The sequence below is a fragment of the Martes martes genome (genome assembly GCF_963455335.1).
Source record: "Martes martes genome assembly, chromosome: 2".
NCBI lineage: Eukaryota > Metazoa > Chordata > Mammalia > Carnivora > Mustelidae > Martes > Martes martes.
Window position 1 is genome coordinate 29327574 of NC_137889.1, and position 13288 is coordinate 29340861.

General features: G+C 41.3%; 1 protein-coding gene across 8 annotated transcripts in view; it reads left to right on the forward strand.

The window, feature by feature from the left end:
- The window catches only part of NRG1 (neuregulin 1), a gene marked incomplete at both ends in the record, with an annotated part of 1090467 nt that overhangs the window by 1007038 nt on the left and 70141 nt on the right, over window positions 1-13288 (forward strand). The window lies entirely within an intron of this gene.

Genomic DNA, 13288 nt, shown 5'->3' on the forward strand with positions numbered 1-13288 from the left:
GAAGAATTTACCATTACTTCCTTTTCATTGCCAGTGTGCCCTCTACAAAAGTTTGTTATAGTGCTGGTTGGTAAACTTCACTGTTTGTCTCCCTATACTGGACTATAAGCTTCCTTGGGAGGGTAAAAGCCTTCTTTTACTTATCTTTCTATGCCAAGCATTGATTGTGCTTAATAAATGAATTAATTACCTATGTATTTTCTACTTTCCAAAATAGTACCATAAAAGATGGTATTTACTGTCCTATTCTGGTGATGAGAAACTCAGAGATCCAAGATATTGCATAACAAGTATGAGAACACGATGCTAGTAAATGATGAAGCCAAAGATGGAAAATCAGATCTGATCACAAAGTCCATTCTCTTTCTTTTATTCTGTATTAAATATGGCCAACACTGCTACTCGGAAGGTCGCCTCTTTTCAGGGAGTAGAGTAGGACTCAACAGTACAAATGAAGACCATGTTGGTCTTGTCATATACTGATACTGATGAAGGTATTCTGGTAATCTGGTATTTAGATTTTATGGAAAATGGCTTTGGAAAACAAGTGACCAAATGTAAAAGATAATCAGTGCTGGTGTGTTTAGACAGGGAAATTAGAATGCATGCCACAGTCACTCAAAAGTTTCTGTATCTGTTCCCTTGGGTCACCATTAAACTTTTTTTTAAGGCGCAATGAAGGGCTGTACCTCAAGAAATCCTCCAGTAACCCTAACTCTCTGTGTCCCCTTCCTTCTCCTGCATCTTTTCCTGTTGTTGCATCACATTTTTCTTTTTTACTTATTAACTGGGAACTGAAGATAAGAAAATGTGCTAAAATTATAAAGTACAGTAAAATAGCATAGACCTATATGAAGAATATATTTATGCCAGCACCTTTTCATTTATACAAGGATGAACTAATTATTAAGCAAAGCAAAACAAAACAAAAAGACTTTCCCAGCAGCTTGAGAAATATTTGTATACAAAGTTTCATAATAATTAGCTCTTGGTATGTTATTCTCATACAAATGCTATGATTCATGCAAATTCAGGACATTTATAGGAAACTAACCTGAAAGTAAGCATGCGTGAGGACTTCAGTGTCTATGACGTGAAAACAGTGACCCATTTATTAAAGGCCATTATGCAGATGGGGTAGAGACTTGAAAGACATCACGAAATATTTGCCAGGAATTAAATGTTTAATATTTCAAAACCTCAGTGTAAAAAGAAAGAAACAGTGTAAACATGGATGCAGAGTGGAGACATACTTGAGTATATAGTAAGGACCTACTGTGCACAAGGTGCTACATTTCAGGAGTATATATATTAATGAAAATTGTGATCAAATGAAATTAATCAGATTTTACATTTTGAAAAAAATCAATTATAGATAAAGTGTGCTGTGAGTGACGATCACTGGAAAGTTTTGCCTTTAAAATGAACAAAATTAGTGTAATTCTTTTTTATAGGTAAGAGGTGACTTGGAACCTTAGGAAATTATACCCTTTATATTCTAAGAAGCCTATTCATGTGCATTAAGCAACATTGACGATCTTCAGATTTTCAACGCTACCTTAAATATCTAATTTTCAGTACTTGATGTTAACTTATCTATGTCTTCATTATTTACATATTAGGAAAAAATCACCTTTTTAGTATTCATCGATCTTCACATGATCATCCATAACCCAAGAACTGAGAGCTACTGATGAATATAATCTGTTCTACTTAGTCAAATTATATAACAAGCCTGGAAGAAATCCAAGCTAGTATCCTGTTTAGACCCTACTGATAGACCAGTAAATACAAATAGGCAATACCCTGTATTCCTCTAAAAAGGGATCTAAAAGCTGAACTTACAAAAGTCAGACAATAGACTTATAACCCAAAGAAGTAAACATCTGAAAGCCACCAGTGCATCTCACTATTTAAAGCTATATTCTTTTTTTTTTTTTTTAAGATTTTTATTTATTTATTTGACAGACAGAGATCACAAGTAGGCAGAGAGGCAGGCAGAGAGAGAGGGGGAAGCAGGATCCCTGCTGAGCAGAGAGCCCGATGCCGGACTTGATCCCAGGACCCTTGAGACCACAACCCGAGCCAAAGGCAGAGGCTTTAACCCACTGAGCCACCCAGGCACCCCTAAAGCTATATTCTATAACATACTTCCATAACATTGACGCATTTCTTTGTCCTTTTTCTTCAAAATTGAATATACTGTTAGCTTGCTTAAGTGCAGTCTGCCTTCATCATTTAATATGTGTCTGTTAAATTTGCAGCTACACACAAAAGCGCACAAAGGGAGCATGAAATAGTCAATAGTCAAGGATTACCTGAACCTAAACCATGTAGACAAGTGAGCTTCTGATACGTAAAATACTTTGAGGTAGTTTTTCAGTTTAATAAATCTGCCGTGCTTATTGACTCACATATCAGGGCAATGCTGAGGGGTTGAAATGTGTCGTCTAAGCGAATCCTCATAACCACCCACTTAGTTAGGTTCTGTGACTGACCGATTTACTCTTTTAGTTGAGGAGATAAATGTACCCAAAGTAGGAAACAGTGAATCCCAAGCAGTCTGCTTCCGGAGCCCCGATGCCCTGTAACACTGAACTGTTCCAGAAGTACCTGAAGAAAGAGAATAAAATTGAGACTTCATCCCCTGAAAGGGACTTAGACACTTCAGATGACTTAAGGGAGACCATGCCGAGGACGTGGCCGTTCTTCGTAGTTCGGTGCACAATGCCGTGTCGCTCAGTAGTTCAGAACATTACAGCGCGACGTGGGTAGAGAAAGAGAGAGACACTGCACGCAGTGTCATGTCTGTTGAGACAAATCAAGGGAGACCTTGAGTGCACGGTACGGTTTTGAAGAGTAAAAAGCAGTGGAGGGTGGGGAAAGCGTTCTGTTTCAGAGGTAGAACGGCCGGCCGCCAGTTTTCCGTATCACAGGCTTACAGGCCATTTCAAGCAAAGAACACACGTAGGGATGGAGAGGCCGGTGAGATTGCCAGCATTGTTCGGGTCTCATTGTGAAGCGCTTTAACTGCTCGGCTGAAGAGTCTGAGCCTGATTGGATAACCCTCGGGGGCACTGTGGTGCTCTGTGTCGCAGGCAGGCTGGCGCATCCCCCCTGCTGAGATCAACAGGACAGGCTGTCTACGAGTGACATACTTAGAGAGTGTAAATATGAATGTGTTTTCCCCCAAAGGGAAACGTTTAACTTAACACGTGAACACTGCACTTCGTTCTACGGGGTAGAAGAACTTTTTTTTTTTCTTTTAAGTGAGTAACAAGAAACAAACTTTTTTTTTCTAAGATTTTTTATTTATGTATTTGACAGATCACAAGTAGACAGAGAGGCAGGCAGAGAGAGAGGAGGAGGCAGGCTCCCCGCTGAGCAGAGAGCCCGATGTGGGGCTCGATCCCAGGACCCTGAGATCATGACCTGAGCCGAAGGCAGAGGCTCAACCCACTGAGCCACCCAGGTGCCCCTCGAAGAACTTTTTATTTCAGTTCTTTCTCATGTCAACGAACAGTTGACTGTTTTTCAGATGCTTGCTCTTCATGTGCTTGCAAAGACTCATCCATTCGCCACTTACCACCTCTTTTCATGGAAGAAAAAAGAAGCCAATGCATTCATATCCATAAGAACTTATTTTCTATCTTTAAAATGATTTATTTGCAACCATCTCTAGGTTTTCTTTGCAATCATGCTAAATAAAGAGGGAGAAGGTCCGCCTGCCTGGGTGGTTCAGTTGGTTAAGCATCTGCCTTGGCTCAGGTCATGACCCCAGAACCTTGGGATCCAGGCCCTGTGGGGGTGTGTGTGGGGGGGGTCCTCTCTGCTCAGCAGGGAGTCTGCTTCTCCCTCTTCCTCTGAACCTCCCCTTCCCCACTCCCCCCTGCTCTCTCTCTCTGTCTCAAATAAATGAATAAAATCTTAAAAAAAAAAAATAAAGAACTAGTACATTCATGTTGACTGAATTCATGAAGCCCCAGTTAGTGACCAGAAGCATTTGAGGATGTGCCAGAATATCCTGAGTTCTTCTGTCTTCCATTCACCACCTTTTGACCTGTGGTGTCGGAAGAGAAAGTGAGAGAGACTCAAGCTAGGGAGAGTCACAGTCAGATGGCTCTCCTGAAATCATCTGTTGAAGGCAGATGTCCATGTTATTGAGTGACCTCCTGTTTTTGTTTTTGTTTTTGTTTTATTTTTTTGGTTTTTTTACCAATTCAAAATGGGTTTTTAAGAAAAGTTTTAAAAACTGAGAACATCATATTTACCTTTCATGCCAACCCGACAAAAAGACGTGTTTCCTCCGTGTGTTGACAGGATGCCAGTTAAATTGGGAGATGAGGGGCACCTGGGTGGCTCAGTGGGTTAAGGCCTCTGCCTTCAGCTCGGGTCGTGATCCCAGGGTTCTGGGATCGAGCCCCATGTCGGGCTAGCGGGGAGCCTGCTTCTCCCTCTCTCTCTCTGCCTGCCTCTCTTCCTACTTGTGATCTCTGCCTGTCAAAATGATTAAATAAAAATCTTTAAAAAAAAAAAATCGGGAGATGAACAGCAGGTACACTGCTCTTAGTTCTGTCTTCAGTTCCTAATTCAAGCACACTCCAGCAGCATAAGTGATTCTCTTGCTATCGCAATAGAATCTGGACCCTCATTTTACTTGTCTCCACTTTTTTTTTTAATCTTCCTAAAAGTAACCTCTTTTGGTTTTTAGTTGATTTTCAGCTTATTGTCACAGGTTGCATCCATTGATTTGTTGAACGCTGACTCCTCTGAGTCCTTAATAGCCGTCACCTGTTTAGTTTATATTAGAATCACACAGATCCTGATCCCAGTGAATCAAAGGAATGAAAGCCAGGTAGATTTGTAACACACTTGACTTTTCTGCTTTCTTGTTTTTTTCTATTTTTCACTAGTTACTCTCTTACTGTACAACTGACTAGTGGTTACCACGCCCTGAGTAATTATTCATCCCTATTATCTATGATTGTATTTTCTTCAGTCCAAGCTTACAAACTTGAACATATCCTACTGTGTTTGAGAAAAGAATTAATTTATCATGTGAAAAAATACCACTTTTCTTAATAAGAAGTGTGCAACACTGTTGAACATCATGCGTCTTAGGGAAAAAATTTATCATCACCTAAGATCCATATTATTGAGAATTATACACTAACCTTGGTGGGAAAATAGATAAGAAATGTAAGTTTTCACCAAGCACCAGTCAAGAATTGGTTTATCATGAAAAACATTACCTATAGAAATTATTTATTCTGGGACTGAATCATCCTATATTGCCTTTTAACATCCTATCCGTGGCACTTCTAATTCTGGCAGAGAAATCTGGATAATATGGAAAAGCTTGTGGTCTACACCCACTGATTAATTAACTGCCAGGCATTGACTGGTTAAATAAATACCTCCTTGGGAACATCTGTATGTTCTTTGCTATTACAAGAATCACATGGGAAGAGCCACGGAGATTTTTCGCTGAACCTCCTTACATTCGATGAGAAAGACTACTGTCTCCAGGGATTTTAAAAACCCTCCCCCGAGCCACAGAGCCTGTTAGGAGCAGAACCAACCTCAGTGAGCCTCTGTCGTGCCCCCACTGTTGTTTTCAATCCGGTTCTCATGGTCTATAGCCAACCTGGAGGCCTGAACTTGGGCAAGTAGTAAATATTTAATGTAGAACACTAATTGCAGGCATCAAATGAAAAATGACAGCCCTGTGCAGAACATCCTCATAGTTAGGGAGCAATTTTGTGATCGAAGGGTTTCAAAAAATGAATTTAGTGGAATTCAGTGGATGTGAACAGGTAGGCTACAGGAAAAAAGAAAAGAAAAGGGGGGGGGGCGGTCAGGTCATGGGCAGAGTTTGGCAGTTGGTTTCTATTCCTGGAGACTCACGAAGCACTTTAGCAAAAATGAGTGAGAAGTCCTGAGTGACAGTAGCCTGCCTTTAAGTCTATGGTTTCTCAAGAGGCTTGTCCATGTGTTTGATTTAGTTTGGTTTTTTTCTCTCTGAATACCTCCTTACTTTTGGACATAGAGTTCTTATGGAAATAGAAGACTAACAAATAATGAGTAAACCCAGAGGAAAATACCCAAAGTAGGAGTCCTCTAAGCTTTGTTTTGTTTCCGTATTTCTAGCATTATAATAGGAGCAAAAATACCTGTCGGGCCTTGTGTTAAAAATCACAGAAATTGGGTGTTACCTTTATTTCGGTTCCTCTCAGAAAAAGGTTTTGGTTTTTTTTATTTTTTATTTTTCCCCATAAGTTTGGGCAAAGTAAGAGTTTTGGTTACTGCATTGAAGTTTTGTTTTCAACGTACAGTTTTGCGGACTATTGGTTTTCAATAGGACGTAACTAAAAAGAGATTTTTATGATGCTTAAAAGATGTAGTAAGTTTATTAAAACGTAGTCGTGAGGAAAATATTCCTGTAACATACCGTTCGTAGTGTAATGCGTGCTTCTGATGCCTGCTTTTACTTTTGAGCATAGGTTGGTTCTTTTCTAGAAGTCAGATCTATGCTACAGAGCTATCGGGAAGTCTCTTTTGCCCCTTGGAGTAACTCTACCAGTTGTCATGGGGAAGGCAGCAGGTGCTAGTTCCCAAGTGTATACTGTTTTGACTTTCCCGTGTACAAAATATTAGAATAATAAACAGTTATGGTAAGGCTTGTGGAAATGAAAACTGTTGTAAATCTGTAATTTACATGAAATTTATGTAGCAAAACATACTGCTCTTCTTTAAGAAACTCTCGTTTATCATAACTTAGTTTAGGATAAAAATACATACCTTCTCCAAACTGATTTATAAAGTATGCATTTTGACAAATACCTGAGGAAACTCATAAACTCTGGAACGAGAAAAAGAAAAAAGAAAACTTAATGGCAATGTCAACTATACTTTCAGTGTAATTTATCCTTAACCTTTTATCTTGATACTAATAAATACCACAGCCACTTTGAGCAGGCAACTTTAATTTACATCTGTTGGTTAAAGGCTTTAGCTTTTGTTTATGCATGCAAGAATTCTGACTTTTTAAGATTAGCTGCAAATTTTTGGATCAGCTCCACAAAGAACCATATTGTTGTTAAATGCCGGCAAACTCGAGAACCTCGCCATTTCTGCATGCATGACCAGGAGCCAACAGAGTCATTTCCATGTTTATTTACTCTTTGTTTTAGTGTGTTATGGCAGTTGACAGTGTTCAGGGCTTGTGTTGATGCAAGTTGCCATAAAGCGAGGAAACGCAGGCTATAGAACTGTCGGGGAGTCTGAGCGCCGCAGAGGAACGCAATGTAAGAAAAGCGTTTGCAGAAGGATTTGGTGTCAGTCTTGGAAATGGACTCTCAAGGCAAATTGACCTCAACTTTGCGGTCTCTGGAACAAAAGAGTTGGAAAGTGGGGAACCACCACACAAGCTGAATGTACTTTTAGGCAGAGTTGCTTCCATGACGACAAAAACAGGATCCCGTTTGTTCATTCACGGTGGATACCGAGACTCGACCTCCTGCCCTCCATGTTTAACCGGAGCCTCGATGTTCCCAGGGGAGGGGTCGCCCTGTTCTAATTCATCTTCATCTCTCCCCTCCTTCCTACCCCGGGAAGCCTTCCAACCTTCCCCACTTTGTAGGGCGAGAAGGAAAGACCCTCTGACGCCAGTCCCTCCTGTCGCCTTGTACTTGATGTTGATGAGATGCTGCTGTGTTTTGATATTTCAGGTCGGATACTGTTAGTGTCCTCTCCAGACTTACCATGCGCCGTAGCCAGAAACCTGTCTGTGTTCTTGTTACAAAACCTTGGGTTCTTCTAATCTGCCTCCTGAATGAAAATGAATTCTAGAATCCCTAGGTCTGGGGACCAAAGGGAGCAAACCAGAAAGTGCATAACAGTTCTTGAATGTTCGTCCTGCCTATCCTCAGACCTCCTTAAACCTTACCCACAAACCAAAGAATTCTTTTACTTCAGAATATCTGATTGCTGCAATTTCTGCTTTTCATCTGTCTCATCAAAATAAGATGCTTTTCATTTTGCTTTCTCAAGAGGTATCCCACTTTTAAGTAGAGTGGTAAGAAGGGAGGTATTTTAGCCGAGCTTACCTTTTCATTTGGGCTAGAAAGTTATTTATGTGGGTAGATGAATTGCATTTTAATGGAACTGAGGTATCTAAATCTCCTGTGCTTATTTTTCTGCTTTCTTTATATATCTTTGTATTATTAAGAAAGGAATGAGAGGTATTGTTTGAGGAAATAATTCCGAAACACACAATTTCTTCAAATATGCACACGGAGAACCTTCCGGACATTCTCAGATTTGAACCGACAACATTAGTCAAGTGCTTAACATTGATTTTTTTTTCTTTTGACAACTCTCATCAATTTGAATGTTTTATTGTGAAATATGCAGTAAATTCGTTATAAGAGCAGAGAGCTAATTAGGTAGGTGGTATAAGTTTTTGACAGTTTTGACACTGCTGACCTTTTCAGAAAAAAAGATACATATACTCCAGTTGGAAGTGAATCCAGCTGAAAATTAAATACATTTTTACTAAAGGTAATTTTTGAGTTTGGGATGCCTGTAGATCCACATATAGGTGTAAGGAACACTACAGAAAGATCCCATGTACTCCTGACCTGTCTCCTAGCAGACCCGACCTTCAAAACTACATAGTATATATTGACATTGATTCCATGAAGGTATAGAACATTTGCATCAGCGCAAGAAATGGAACTATAAAGGAGGAATTACACAGATTTCGAGCAAGATCCCAACTCTGAATTCTTCAGTACTGAAAACTTCCTGCATCAGGACAAACTCATGGCAGGCAGAGTTTATGGGGAAAAAAAGGATTCGATTAGAGGATCAGTAAGCCTGAATTCAGTTTTCAGCTCTGCCATTGACTGGTTCAGTCATATTCTGGGAGTCACAGCCTTGTTGTGCTTTAATTTATTCCTTTGTAGGGACTCGGTCTAAGTCAGTGAATCTTAACTAGAATGAAAGTAAGTGATGTCTCCTTCTGTCGTGAAGACTTGTCCGAATCCTGGCTGGGAGGGCGTTTTTCAGACACAGTCAGACGCCTTTCCCTCCATGTCCAGACCTCCACCTCCACTTTCGCCGTAAGCCTATTCTGATTTTGACCCCCAGACTCTTAGGATTTTGACTCCCTTGCCCTCCCTGGAGAACTGTCTCTGAAAACAGTTACCTATGTTACTCCTGGGCTGTGGATACAGTTTGCCCGTGATTGGTCTCCAGCATCTCTAAGCTGCTTTTCAACTTGAAAATAATAAGAAAAAAGTTTCTGTAAGGAACATTGAAAATCTCTCTGCTTCCTAGCACCCAGTTGATGACTCAGAGGGATATGCTGCATTTAGGAACCAAGTTCAGAGTGGTGCGTGAGGAAGGCCTTCTCCAAAAGGGATATAAGAGAACAGGGGTCTGGGACATCTAGGAGTAATCCCACAGAAATGGAATCACCTGACTTGAGAACCTGAAGAAAATGAGTGACTCGGCATGAGAATCTGACCCTGTCCGATGCCTAATTTATAGGTTTTTAAATTTTAGAAATAGGTAACTTCCTCTGTAACTTTCATGTCTTCTCTCCAAAACGGAGTTATTATAAAATTATAGCAGAGAAAGAAAGATCAGGGATTTTATCATTGTAATTGCTGTCTTAAATATTTTTTATTTACCAGGTTCCAGTCTAAGCTATGAAACCTCCCTGGTTTCCTACTTCTGGTTAGTGCTGTCTCCCAGACTGTGGCAGTAGGACTCCTTTCTTTTTCTTTCCTTAAGGAGCCCAAACATGTGGGGTGGGGGGTGGGGGGAGGGAGGAAGGGGTAAAGGAGGAAAAAAACAATCTAGGGTTACAAACTATATCCCTAACTTAAATATTGGAATGTTGAAAGAAAGGAATGATCTGAACTGAGAACCAAACAAAGAGGCAAGGAAAAGAAAAGGAAATGACTTTTTTTTATGTTTCGTTGGAGATGATACATGAATGAAGGGTTGAGGAAATCCAGAAACAATAATATATTCTCCAGAATGAAGGCTAAATGAGATTTTGGGGCCCACACTACAATGAGCCAAGTCAGAAACGGAGCAGCCAACGATGGGGAGAGTTGTCACTGGTCCATCTGATAACCTCCAGGTGTAGAATAACTCCAAAGATGTAAGAATCCTTCACTCGCTCAGCCTGTGGCAGGCTTGACTGCAAGAGACAGAAAGAGCTAAGGGAAAACAGTGTACTCTTGGTTCCCTGCTTTCAGGGAAGATCCTCTGATTCTACGGGGTGAGTGACACAGCTGTCCTGAGAGATGAATGGACCGTCTAAGTGAGAAAGCCCCAGAGACTGCAAAGGCAGACCCGCTCTGGGCTTGGGGACGTCCGGCGATGACTCATAGGAGGCAGAAGAAAATGTGCTCAATTTATGGGCCAGGTTCAGAGTGGTACATGAGACAGATCGTTTGGTATTAATGGTGCAGTGATACCATAGGGGACAGGAAGTACAGCTGATTACCCCTGAAGTAGGGAACTGATATGTATTAACCCAGGGTCTGAATCTGGATGCGAGAAGCTGCTGAATTCTTTGTAATTTTATCCTTGAATGAATGCTAGATTCAGGAGTCTTTGGGATTGTTGATATTTCTTTTAAAAATCCTGATCTTTATAAAGATGTATCAACCACCTCCAATCATCTTCAGCATACCACTCTCTATAAATAAAAAAGGACATAATATGGGTCATTAGCCTAGAAAAGGAGACACGAGAAGCTACAGGGATTTGGTAAGACCTCAGATACATCATGGTTACCAACATTTCAGTAAAGGGCGCAGCAAGATTATCCTGGTTTCAACTGTGAGAATTTCAGACAAGCGGTTCTGAGAGGGAAGCAGGCAGAGAGATGATGGATGGATGGATGGATGGATGGATGGATGGAGGCAGACGTGGGTTTGCGCTTTGAAAGGTGTAACAGAGCACTATCGCCTCGTCGCTTGAAGTTACTCTAAAAGGAGAAAGAACAAAGGAGAACACCAGAAGCCACATATGGGATTAGCAAAGCTGAGCGGGAGCCTGAGCACACCGTGAGGAGGAAGGCTTTTAAGGCGGTTGTCAAACTAGACAGATGATCTGTCACCAGTGGAAACCAAGAGGCCCAAAACCATTAGCTGAGATTGTAATCCTCTCAGGCGGGGACATGGGTCTGAGTGCCTGCAGAGACGAACGCGATTCCTCGAGGAGTGGTTATTGCTTCTTAGGTGACAATCACGAGAACATCACTAGGTCCGAGCCACAGACTTTTTTTGTGGAAGATGGAACCGATCGTGACATTGAAAATAACCCTTGCTAGAGCCGGCCTGCAGCTCTGGGTTACATGAGAGCATAGATGAGCCTTTGTTACAATTAGCCTTTTTGGTGGTAATCTGTGCTACCCTTGCATTATCAACCCATGTGAATGAAAGACCTTATTTTAAAAAGAATCCATTACAGGGATTTTGGGGAGGAGGAGCACTGACATCACTGCCTTTAGAGATGGTATTTCTACATGGTCCATGCTTCCGCTCTCCCTGATTCGTCTTGATCACACATGGTGTAGTGAAGTGGTTATGATCACAGACTGAACAAAAACTGCCTCTCCTCCTTTGTTAGGCGGCCCTAGACAGTATAACGATTAGGGGGTCTCAGTTTCCTCATCCATAAAATGGGGATAAAAATAACACTGAAATCACAGAGTTGTGAAGTTTCGATGAGTTATTCTGTATAAAGCACTTTGACAGTGTCTGGCACTTAGCAAACACCATCACCCAAAACAGTCTTTCTCTATCTCTATAACTTCCTTCTTTTAGCCTCTGAGCTCTGTGGGGGTGGCGTTCCCTGCAGCGTAGCGCAGGCCTGTGGGTCGAGCGCCATGGGAGTGGATTCATAGCTCCAGCAGGAGGAGTGGGTGCCCGTAATAGCCGTGCTAGTTTTTACAAAGATTACAGGAATTAGGGCGCCTGGGTGGCTCAGTGGGTTAAGCCGCTGCCTTCGGCTCAGGTCATGATCTCAGGGTCCTGGGATCGAGTCCCGCATCGGGCTCTCTGCTCGGCAGGGAGCCTGCTTCCCTCTCTCTCCGCCTGCCTCTCTGTCTACTTGTGATCTCTGTCTGTCAAATAAATAAATAAAATCTTTAAAAAAAAAAAAAAAAAAGATTACAGGAATTAGCTTTGATGGCATGTAGGAGAGGAAACCATGAGAGGCCCAAAGACAGCATCAGGCTACTGATATTTTTAATGAAAGAAAAAACAGAAAAAAGGATTATGTCTGAAATACGTAGAAAATTTCAGTGAAGAGCTAAGATACCTGGTCCTTTGGTGTTCATTATAATTTCCAAATACCTGTGGCTTTTCTCACCTGGGACACACACACACCCCTGGAAAGCTTTGCCCCACAAGCTGTTCCCAATAATTAACATCATACCCATCTTTCAAAGCGTGGACTAAGACCATCTATATTCCCAGTTACAAGGATTTGCCAAGAGCTGCCTCTCAAAAGGTCTTGCTTTTTAATTTGCCTTATTCTTCTTACTCGGCAGTAAACTCTTCAAGACAAAAATCCTGTTACCATGACCACTTATTACTTTTAATCTCCACCTGTCTGCCTCCCCCTTGAGGCTCAATCCTGACCCCTTGTGCAACGCGGGCACAAAAAATATTTGCCAAACTATGAACGAATCCCAGATCTGGGTAGGCAAGCAATGTCACGCCCTGGGAAAACTCCCAGAAAATCTCTTTTCCAGGCCCCAGAAGACCCAGTGTAACAAAAGTGACAACTTCTCCACAATTATTTAACTTACCTATTAAGTTATTACAACAATCGCCGCTTTAGAATGTTAACTAATTAAGATAAATAAATATGCGCTTCCCTGTCTGGTCAGTTGGGTTCTCTGTGAATTTTTGTTCCTGTGTTTATTGTATTCCTGGCCACAGCTCATCGTTGGTGCATCTATTCGGCTTTTGAAATGTTGAATTACTCTGCGTCACATTTGTTCTAGTACTGTCTAGGCTCCGGGCAGCCTCCTAGGGTCGTCACACCATAATCTTAAACACAACACGTGCCTTGTGGCCCAGATGTTTTCCAAGAGGGAGGGCTGCAGCCAAGAAAAGCAAGATAGTATCTCAAATACCCAGAGGGATTGATATGACTGAAAAAGCAACTGTACAGCCAACTGGATAGCTGTCCAAGAAAAAGTGAGCCTGTTATTTGTGTAGTTGGAGTTTTTGTGATCAAATAGTAGAATTTG